Source organism: Hyla sarda, chromosome 8 (assembly GCF_029499605.1).
Source record: "Hyla sarda isolate aHylSar1 chromosome 8, aHylSar1.hap1, whole genome shotgun sequence".
Lineage (NCBI taxonomy): Eukaryota > Metazoa > Chordata > Amphibia > Anura > Hylidae > Hyla > Hyla sarda.
Window position 1 is genome coordinate 110684709 of NC_079196.1, and position 10492 is coordinate 110695200.

At 44.7% G+C, this 10492-nt stretch overlaps 1 protein-coding gene across 2 annotated transcripts in view; it reads right to left on the bottom strand.

Moving 5' to 3' along the window:
- The window catches only part of PLEKHM3 (pleckstrin homology domain containing M3), a 232986-nt gene extending 222813 nt beyond the window's left edge, over positions 1–10173 (bottom strand). The window contains exon 1 of one of the 2 annotated variants that reach the window (XM_056534528.1): positions 9821–10170. The gene's annotated coding sequence lies outside the window, so the exon portion shown is untranslated. Of the gene's footprint in view, positions 1–9820 lie in introns of both variants that reach the window. The other variant, XM_056534529.1, reaches the window with a different exon arrangement.
- Between the last annotated feature and the right edge of the window lie 319 nt (positions 10174–10492).

The following is a 10492-nucleotide window of genomic DNA, read 5'->3' on the forward strand; positions in this document are numbered from 1 at the left end:
CTCTTATATTTCTTGGGTGGGGAGAATAACTGTTGTTAGAATGGTTGTTACTGCCACGTCTGTTATATTTATTTGGGACCTTCCCCATACCTGTCCTGAGGAAGGACATTCTTTCCCTACAGAAGGATATATTCGAATATATTCCTATAAACGACCTAGGATTGGGCGGGCTGTTATGCATCTTCACAGGAGAGTGGGAGGTCTCTCCGTACCAAATGTAATTAAATATTACTACGCGGCTCGTATAGCACAACTTGCCCTAATTAATGTGAAGAGGGGAGCTCCTAGGTGGGTTGATCTGGAGGAGTCTTTGGTATATCCTTATTCGTTAGCTGCCCTTATGTGGACTGCATCCCCTACATCTCCCCTTCTCCCTTCTTCTGCCCAAGTCACCTTGTACGCTCTCTCTCTCTGGCATCAGGTTTGCTTCAAATTCTCTCTGCAATCTTCTCCTTCTCCACTTCTTCCTTACTTATGTAATCCATCTTTTTCTCCAGGATTAGTGCCCTCTTTCCTTTGGTGGCAGACACAATCTTTTCTGTTTAAATGACCTACTGGCAGGCTACTCCTTGCCCACCCTGGCCGCGCTGTGCCAACGCCACATCATACCAGTGAGGGAACATTTTAGGGCGAGGCAAGTTTTGTCATTTTATGCCACTCAGCTACACCGGGGCACACTACTTCTCCCCCACTCCATTTGAACAACATATGTTGTACTCTCCAGATATGCCGGGCTTACTTTCTCACTTATATGCACATTTTAATTCTCCACCTCGGGATGTCAAACTTAAATTTATGCTAGATTGGGAGGCAGATATACATACAACTCTCATGCTTGCACAGTAGAGGGAGTGTTGCACAACTATTAGTAAAGGCAGCTCGCAGGTATCCCTGGTCGAAAGCTCGCTACAGATATTGCACCACTCCTATAGGGTGCCAACGCTCCTTCATACCATCTATCCTCTTGTTTCCCCACTGTGCTATCGTGAGTGTGGAGCCAGGGGCACATTGTACCACACTTGGTGGAGCTGTCCAGTAGTAGCAGGTTTGTGGAAACAAGTGGTAGACATGCTGTCATCTATTCTCTCCTGCAGAGTACCACATACCCCGTCTTACTGTCTCTTAAGCCATAAACCACCTAGAATGCAGTTTCGTCCATTTAAACTTTCCCAGTATATCTTGCTTGCCACACGCATTCATATTGCTTCCCAATGGCAGAAGCCAGACCTCCATTTTGCCAGAGTAGTGGAGAGGGTTAATTCAATTATGTTGAACGAAAAATTGTCTGCTATTAGGGAAGTTCAAGTGGATCGATTTAATTTAGTTTGGGAACCTTGGTTCTCTTCCTCTTATTGGGGGAGATTTATCAAAGGATTTAGAATGGTTTTTCCCATCTAAAATTGTCACACAGAAAGTCGCAGTCTAAATCCGTGCGACTTTTTCGCGACTTTTGCTTTAGAGGATTTTTAGTCCCTGATGCATTCTAGGCTATTTTAGATGGAAAAATGCACTGGTGCTGAATTTATCATTAGCGACTTTTAAGGCGAAAATTTGCATCGGATGAAATTACGCTGAAATGTCAGACCATGCTGGAGGAGGTTTAAATATAGTCTAAACCATAGATCCCAAAGTCCGTGTGCAGAATTTATCAAGAGCCGTGCGACTTTTGATAAATTAAGCGCACAATAGACCAGCCTAACCCTCTGTTGGTTGATCTATATTGATGCGGGAAATAGAAAACTTTGATAAATCCCCCCCATTGCCCTTAGATACTCCATAATTTCTCTCTGTTTTGATCCTATATCCTCTCTGTTGGGTAGGGGTAAGTTTAGCGGGAACTATATTATGCTAGGTTAAGTTTCCTCAGGGGATGTCGCTGTTCTATTCTGCAGTTTTTTTACGTGGGCACACTACCTGCACCATTATACATTGTGACTATGTTATGCTAGGTTAAGTTTCCTCAGGGGATGTCGCTGTTCTATTCTGCAGTTTTTTTACGTGGGCACACTACCTGCACCATTATACATTGTGACTATGTTATGCTAGGTTAAGTTTCCTCAGGGGATGTCGCTGTTCTATTCTGCAGTTTTTTTTACGTGGGCACACTACCTGCAACATTATACATTGTGACTATGTTATGCTAGGTTAAGTTTCCTCAGGGGATGTCGCTGTTCTATTCTGCAGTTTTTTTACGTGGGCACACTACCTGCACCATTATACATTGTGTTACCTATACTATGCATATATTATGGAATATACTAAAGGATGATAACTTGTACCTGGATGTTTCGGTTATTGTTTGGTCTACGGATCAGATATTTTATGTATCCTTTGTTTTATTGTACTATTTATTGTGCATTCAATAAAGCTTCATTGTTTGATGGTTAAATGGTCACTTTAATTAAGGTCATAGAATGAGCTAGGGGAAGTGCGCGTTCTCTTTTGACAGGAACTAAAGTACAAGTTAAATAATAAGAAACTTAAAACTGTATTTACATGGAAAAATCTAATGTCAGATGATATGAGAAGGGATAATGTAAATTCTACTGTAGTTTTCCTCTGTTTTACCCAACAAGAAGTGCAGTGCCACCTTATTAACATTACAGATCACTGGACCCAGTCATTCCTCATTGCCTATAAAGTGAAGGCAGCTCCTGTACTTCCTTCATAGACTGTTAACACTTTATGACATGAAAACACCTCAGTTTGTGGTAACACAGAATTTTTATTCTAATTATTGAACAAAAGACTGAGACATAGAGGGGAATTTATCAAACATTTTAAATAGCTTTTTTTCATGTAAATTTGTCGCAGGAAAAGTCACAGGCTGGTCCCGTGCGACTTTTCCTGCGACATTTCATTTAGACTGTTTATTTTTTTTTTTGACCATGAAGTGATCCGATTTAGATCACTTGGTGCAGCGGTCACTCATTTATCATGTGCTACTTTTCTGCCAAAAGCAGCAAAAAAAGTCGTACGGACAAGATTTAGAAGAAATCACAGGGCAATTTAACCCTGCCCAATATCACTCCAAGCAACAATTGTATTAAGGCCCGTGCGATTTATAATACAATTGTCGAACGGCCCGCCACTGCTCTGCAACATTTAACCAGAGCACTTCAGCGGGCATTCAAAGTCTGTGCGCCAATTGATAAATTTAGCGCACGGCCGCCAGTTTCCCCGCAACTGATAAAATCCACAGGTGTACATAAATTACTTTGTTCCCTGGACACAGCCAAGACCTTTGGCTCCATAGGATGGCCTTTTCCTATAGAGATCCTGTATAGTAGTGGTCTTCAACCTGTGGACCTCCAGATGTTGCAAAACTACAACTCCCAGCATGCCCGGACAGCCGTTGGCTGTCTGGGCATGCTGGGAGTTGTAGTTTTGCAAAATCTGGAGGTCCGCAGGTTGAAAACCACTGCTGTACAGGTTTGGATTTGGGCCCAACTTAAAAAAATGGATCCCAATATTTAGAGCTCCTCTAGACCAATAGTGCCATCTTTCTTTTTGCAAATACTGTCAAACCACTTGTGCTTGCTATGTGATAAGTAACCCCAAGAACTCACTTGCTTATAGGGGTACTCCGCTGCTCAGTGTTTGGAACAAACTGCTTTGAAATCTGGAGTCGGCCCCCGGGAGCTTGTGATGTCATAGCCCCGCCCCCTCAAGACGTCACGCCCTGCCCCCTCAATGCAAGTCTATGGGAGGGGGCGTGACTGCTGTCACTCCCCTCCCATAGACTTAGACTTGCATTGAGGAGGTGGGGCTATGACATCACCCCCTTATATATATACGGTTACAGCAACGTTTCTGCTGGCAATGCAGCCTTTCTCAAGCATCAAATAGTGGCAATACTATTTGCTGTGTGCACCACCTCCACTGTGGACTTGATGTGCTGCTCTCTCCTCCCTTTTGGAATAGATAGATTAGATTTTTAACCACACAAAGCCTACAGGAGGTGTAAGGGGAATTTTTTTTCTACAAATATCTTCGACTGCACCACATCTTCTATGCCCAATTCCCAGCTCCTCAGTTTCTGCATATCCTCATGTCAGTTCACTGTGTATGCAATGGCCCATCGGTCGTATCTCTGCTCTATACATTCATCTCATTTGCCAAAAAAATGCTAGCACATTAGGGATGCAACCAATAAAGGGCTATTCCAGCCTTAGACATAATATTTCCTAACCAAAGGCTAGGGGTTAAGATGTCTGATCACATGGGTTCCGCCGCTGGGACCCCCACGATCTCCGTGCAGCCAACGGCATTACGTGCCGGGCGCTGCTCCCTAGACTGATATGTGATGTCATGGCCATGCCCCCTCCATTCATGTCTATGGGAGGGGGTGTGACATGCATTTCCGGGTGTCAGGCAGGTGATTTCGGGTACGCAGGGCTAAATGCCTGAAGAATTCACATATGACGGAGCAATGGTAACTAAACTCCTACAGACCGCAGCTGTATGCTGCAGCCTATAGCAAGCCGGACAGGGCATGCTAGTGCTCTCAGAAAAGGGCAGGTAATAACAGGAAGCGCTCACCCATCCATGTCTCCGGCTGCTCGCGCCTGGTATAGAGGCTGCATGTGGTATAGGACTGTATGTGGGTATAGGTGGTGTGTAGAGGTTATATTATATATATATATATATATATATATATATATACACACACACACTGTAGAATGAGCATTGTTATATAACTCCTGCTGGATAACCCCTTTAACTCTTTCCTGGTCCCTTTATTTATTTTTTATTCTGCCAACTAACCGTGTATGGCAATAATGGTTAGGTGCAGCCCTATAGCACATAAGAAAAAAAAAAAGTAGAATGTAACTAGGCCAAAAAGTGCACTTAAAAAAGTGCATGTGTGCTATAGATAAAAAAATTATAACATGTAAACAAAATAAATTACCAATGCACCTCAAGAATGATCGCATACCACAGAATACTGTTTTTAAAGACCCATCAAGTGCAACAACATAGATACAGTATCAAGTGTGCAGAGAGGGGACTGTGACACCCATATGATATAAGAACTTTTGCTTCCAATTTTTTTCTCTCAATGGGTGGTGGGCCCACCCTGTTCAAAGCTTCTGATGTGTAGCTATGATGAACGCTAGAGATGAGCAAACTTACAGTGATTCAATTTGTCACGAACTTCTCGGCTCAGCAGTTGCTGACTTTAGCCTGCATAAATTAGTTCCACTTTCAGGTGAAAAAGTGGGCTGGAAAAGATGGATACAGTCCTAGAAGACTCTCTCCTAGAACTGTATCCACCTTTTCCAGCCCAACGGAGCACCTGAAAGCTGAACTAATTTATGCAGGCTAAAGTCAGCAACTGCCGAGCCGAGAAGTTCTTGATGAATGGAATCACTGTAACTTCACTCATCTCTAATGTACACCATAATAAAATGACAATATTTTTTTATAAAAGACTCCTTTAATCCAAAGTTGACCATATGCCATTTCCTCACCCCCTTAAACACCCCCTTTTGCCATTTCATCACCCTTCCTTGATGACCCCGTGCCATTTCATTACCCCTCCTGTGCCAGTGCATCAACCACTTCATCACCATCTGTGCCATTTCATTCCCTTACCAAATCACCCCCTGTGCCATTAACCCCCTTCATCTCTCCATCACCACACACCTGGCCTTTGTTTCTCCATCCGGCTCCGACAGACCCAGGTCCAGGCTTGTCGTCTCCCAAAGAGTAAAGTCCTCCTGCTCTGCTTTGACGCGCACTTGTCAGAAGTCCCAGCAGGGCCGCCATCAGGGAGGTACAACCCATACACCTGTATGGGGCCCGGACATCCCTGGAGCTTTTTTAATTTTTTTTATTTAATTGGCCTGTCAGTGAGTGACTGCCACTGTCACTCACTGACCGCTGGGTGCCCCCAGGACTATGACCGAGCCTCATAGTCCGGGGGGCCCGCACATTTCAGTAAAATTACCTTTTTTTGGGGGGGGCCCTTAAGAAACAAAGTAGGGCCGGACAGGTCAGGGGCTGATAGGAGTAGAGACGTCACGCACGTCTACTCCAATCACCTGACCTGTCCCTGCTTACGTCCCCACGCGACCTCCAGCATCCTCCCCGTGCAGTGACAGGAGCAGCAGCCTCACGCCGCTGCAACGATCCCCGGCAGGGTAAGTAAACTGCCGCGGGGGGTCGGGGGGGGGGGGGGGTGTTAGGGGACTACAATGGTGATGAGAGGGGTGTTTGTGTGTGTGTGTGTGTGGGGGGGGGGTGATAGGAGGTGCAGCGGGGGTGTTATGGGGGTGATAAGAGGTGCAGGGGGGTGATAAGAGGTGCAGGGGGGTGATATGGGGATGATGAGAGGTGCCGTGGGGTGGTGGTGATAAGAGGTGTAGGGGGGGTGATAAGGGGTAATTAGGCAGAGGAGAAAGTAGCATCCGGCTCCCAAACTATATAAAATACTGGCTTTATTGGAAAATATTAAAAACCAAACTGGAACATAATATGGATAAGAACAAACGAAACGCAACCAACGCGTTTCGACCTGTTAACAAGTCTTAATCATGGTAAGACCATGATTAATACTTGTTAACAGGTCGAAACGCGTTGGTTGCGTTTCGTTTGTTCTTATCCATATTATGTTCCAGTTTGGTTTTTAATATTTTCCAATAAAGCCAGTATTTTATCCAGTTTGGGAGCCGGATGCTACTTTCTCCTCTGCCTAATTGCCGCACCTGGGAACACGGCCCTTGCCTCACTCCGAGTCTTCCAACTGGAGAGGTGTGTTACCATATACATGATCTGGGTCTGAGAACTACAACGGTGAGCTGAATTTTTCTATATTTCCCGGTGATAAGGGGTGCAGGGGGTAACGGCGGTGATGAGAAGTGCAGGGGGGTTATGGGGGCGATGAGAGGTGCAGGGGGGGTGTTATGGGGGGTGATGATGAGAGGTGTCCCCCAGCACCTCTCCTCATCACCCCCCATAACCCCCCCCTGGTTATAGTAGTGATCAGGAGAGGTGCGGGGGGGGGGGGGGGGGAGTTATAGTAATAATGAGGAGAGGTTTGGCGGGGGTTATGGGGGTGATGAGGACACAGAGGATAAGAGGGGGTGTATATGTATATATGATGTGTATGCATGTGTGGCAGTATTATATTTAGTAGGCTACATTGTATAGCAGTATTATATTCAGGGTACAGTGTGTGGCAGTATTATATTCAGTGGGTACAGTGTGTGGCAGTATTATATTTAGTGGATACAGTGTGGGGCAGCATTATATTTAGTGGGTACAGTGTGTGGCAGGATTATATTTAGTGGGTACAGTGTGTGGCAGTATTATATTCATGGTACAGTGTGTGGCAGGATTATATTTAGTGGGTACAGTGTGGGGCAGTATTTTATTTCGGGTACACTTCATGCAGAGGATGAGGATGAGGATCTGCTGACAAAGTGAGAAGCCAATGATGTTCGGATGTCAGACTCTGCAGAGAAGATGGAGCTGGGGGAAGACCTGGTCTCTGGACCAGATGAAGATGAAAAGATAACAGAGAAGACGTCACTCAGGTCACTGATATCATTGTGTATTCTCCTAACTGTCCCATCAGAGCTGTAGACACTTGTAAGTTCTGCAGTGATGATGTGTGAAACTGTGTCCAATCTGTGTCTCTCCAGCTTTTACAAAACTACAACTCCCATTGCCAGAGGCTCTCCAGACATGATGGGAGTTTTAGCTTTCCAACAGCTGGAGAACCACTTCAACCGAGGTGATCAGTGGGGGTCTCAGCAGTTGAACCCCCACCAAAAAAATGGCCCTGGGGGATGGGTAGGGAGCCTCGAGGTAATTTTTTGCAATGGGCCCTGTGGTTTCTAGCTACACCTATAGGGGCAACTATTAACAGAGGGGCCTACCACAACTATGGGGGAAACTATTAACAGAGGGGCCTACCCAAACTATATGGAGCCCCTATATAGTTTGGGTAAGCCCCTCTGTTAATAGTTGCTTCCATATAGTTTGGGTAGGCCCCTCTGTTAAAGGAGTAGTCTGGTGAAAAATAACTTATCCCCTATCCAAGGATATGGGATAAGTTATCGATCGCAGGCGGGTGCAAGTGCTGGGACCCCCCTTGCGGGGCCCTGGCAATTTTCTGGAAGCTGATGTCTGTACCCCGCAGGAAGCCGCGCCCAGCACACCCCCTCCATGTATCTTTATGGGGTACATGGAGGGGCGTGTCGACTGGCGCCCCATGTGGGGTACAGAATGCCCCCCTTCCAGCCATGCAGGAGATAGCGGGGGGCCCAATCCTCGGACCCCCGCTATCTATAACTTATCCCCTCTCCTTGGATGGGGGCTAAGTTATTTTTTACCAGACAACTCCTTTAATAGCACAGTGTTATATAACACAGCACTCTGCTCTAATCTAATTAGAAATATATAATAAGAAAAGAAAATAATATTGGGGGCAGGCCATGGGGGGGGGGGGGGGGCGGTGCCAGGCATATGTGCAGCAGTCCTGATCCGTGTGACTGACCCAAAACGGGAAAAGTTATATTTTTTTTCTCCAGGCCACAGCATGGCAGCAGGAGCTACATCAAGTGCTTCCCCAGGTCAGTGCTTCCCAACCAGGGTGCCTCCAGCTGTTGCAAAACTACAACCGAAGGCTGTCCGGGCATGCTGGGAGTTGTAGTTTTGCAACAGCTGGAGGCACTCTGGTTGGGAAACACTGCCTTAGGTACTGACACACTTTTGCCTAATGGCAAATACATCCCAGGCCCCAGTATTCATGTTCCATATATTCCCATTTACAACTGATCGCTTTAGTATATGCAGACATCACACATGTGCAGCGACACAGGAGGCTAGACGCAAATCATATCATTGTAACCCTGGGCAGGGAGGGCGTTTTATTTTAAAGGGGTATTCCAGGCACAAACTTTTTTTATATATATCAACCGGCTCCGGAAAGTTAAACAGATTTGTAAATTACTATTAAAAAAATCTTAACCCTTCCAATAGTTATTAGCTTCTGAAGTTGAGTTGCTATTTTCTGTCTAACTGCTTTCAGATGACTCATGTCCCGGGAGCTGTCCAGCTCCTATGGGGATATTTTCCCATCATGCACAGCTCCCGGGACATGACATCATCATTTAGCAGTTAGACAGAAAACTTCAGAAGCTAATAACTATTGGAAGAATTAAGATTTTTTTCATAGAAGTCATTTACAAATCTGTTTAACTATCTGGAGCCAGTTGATATATAAAAAAAAGTTTTTGCCTGGAATACCCCTTTAACATTTAGAACACAAATCATTATACTGTATAGGATCATATCATATTTCATTATATATATATCTGCCCGATGAACCCTGGAGGGTGCGTCCTGTGTACAGCCAGGGACGTGGTCTGTTACTGTAGACGCAAAGGACAGATTCATGTACATGAGAAAAAAAATAGAAAAAATCCAGATCAAGAGCCATTCAATGTGATTTTGCAGTTTTTCCATGGATGAGATCATCTACATAAAGTTAACCCCTAAGTGGCCTTGACATCACTGAGCAGACAGGAAACAATGACACAACAAAGAAACTATTATAGAAGATGTCTACTGCATAACTAATGCAGACACAATACATAGACAGATGAATAAAGGTATTTATCATGGTATACAGTATATATATATATATATATATATATATATATCCTGGAGGAGGCTCAGCAGTCAGCACTATATTACTATGCCATTCTCTGTGACTGTTACATACAGATCATGAGGAGCATACTGTACTGTACAGCATCCTGTAGGAGATCAGCCATGCCCATAGGTGTCATGGATGGAAAGCACATACCTGGGTATTCTCTGTCCTGCGAGCTATGTGCTGGGCAGGGGGGCAGGGGACAGTGCCCTCACCATTACCATCATCATCATCATCATCGCCATGTAGACTTTCCTATTGATGTCTTCTCATACTGCATTGCTTCCCTGTTTACAGACTCCCAGCTTCAGTGCTCCGCTCTTCTCTGTCCCCGTGCAACAAGGAAGCTAAAAATAGTTCCAGCCTGAAGCTTTCTCTTATGTCTGGTCATGTATAAGAAGAAATTCCCTATAGTGCTATAAGGAGGGCACCTGTTATCTTGTCCATATAGACACATCAGGATTCCAGCGTCATCTCCAGAAATACATTGGAGCGACAGTGCTTCCATGTATTCATGTGCTCGACTCCATTGTAGAAGGATATCCCTTAGTATAGGAGTATATACCTATGGCAGCAATGCTTTAGAAAGTCCTCCATTATAGGAGTATATACCTATGGCAGTAATGCTTTAGAAAGTCCCCCTTTATAGGAGTATATACCTATGGCAGCAATGCTTTAGAAAGTCCCCCATTATAGGAGTATATACCTACAATATAAATGCTTTAGAAAGTCCCCCATTATAGGAGTATATACCTATGGCAGCAATGCTTTAGAAAGTCCCCTATTATAGGAGTATATACCTACAATATAAATGGCTTGGAGAGT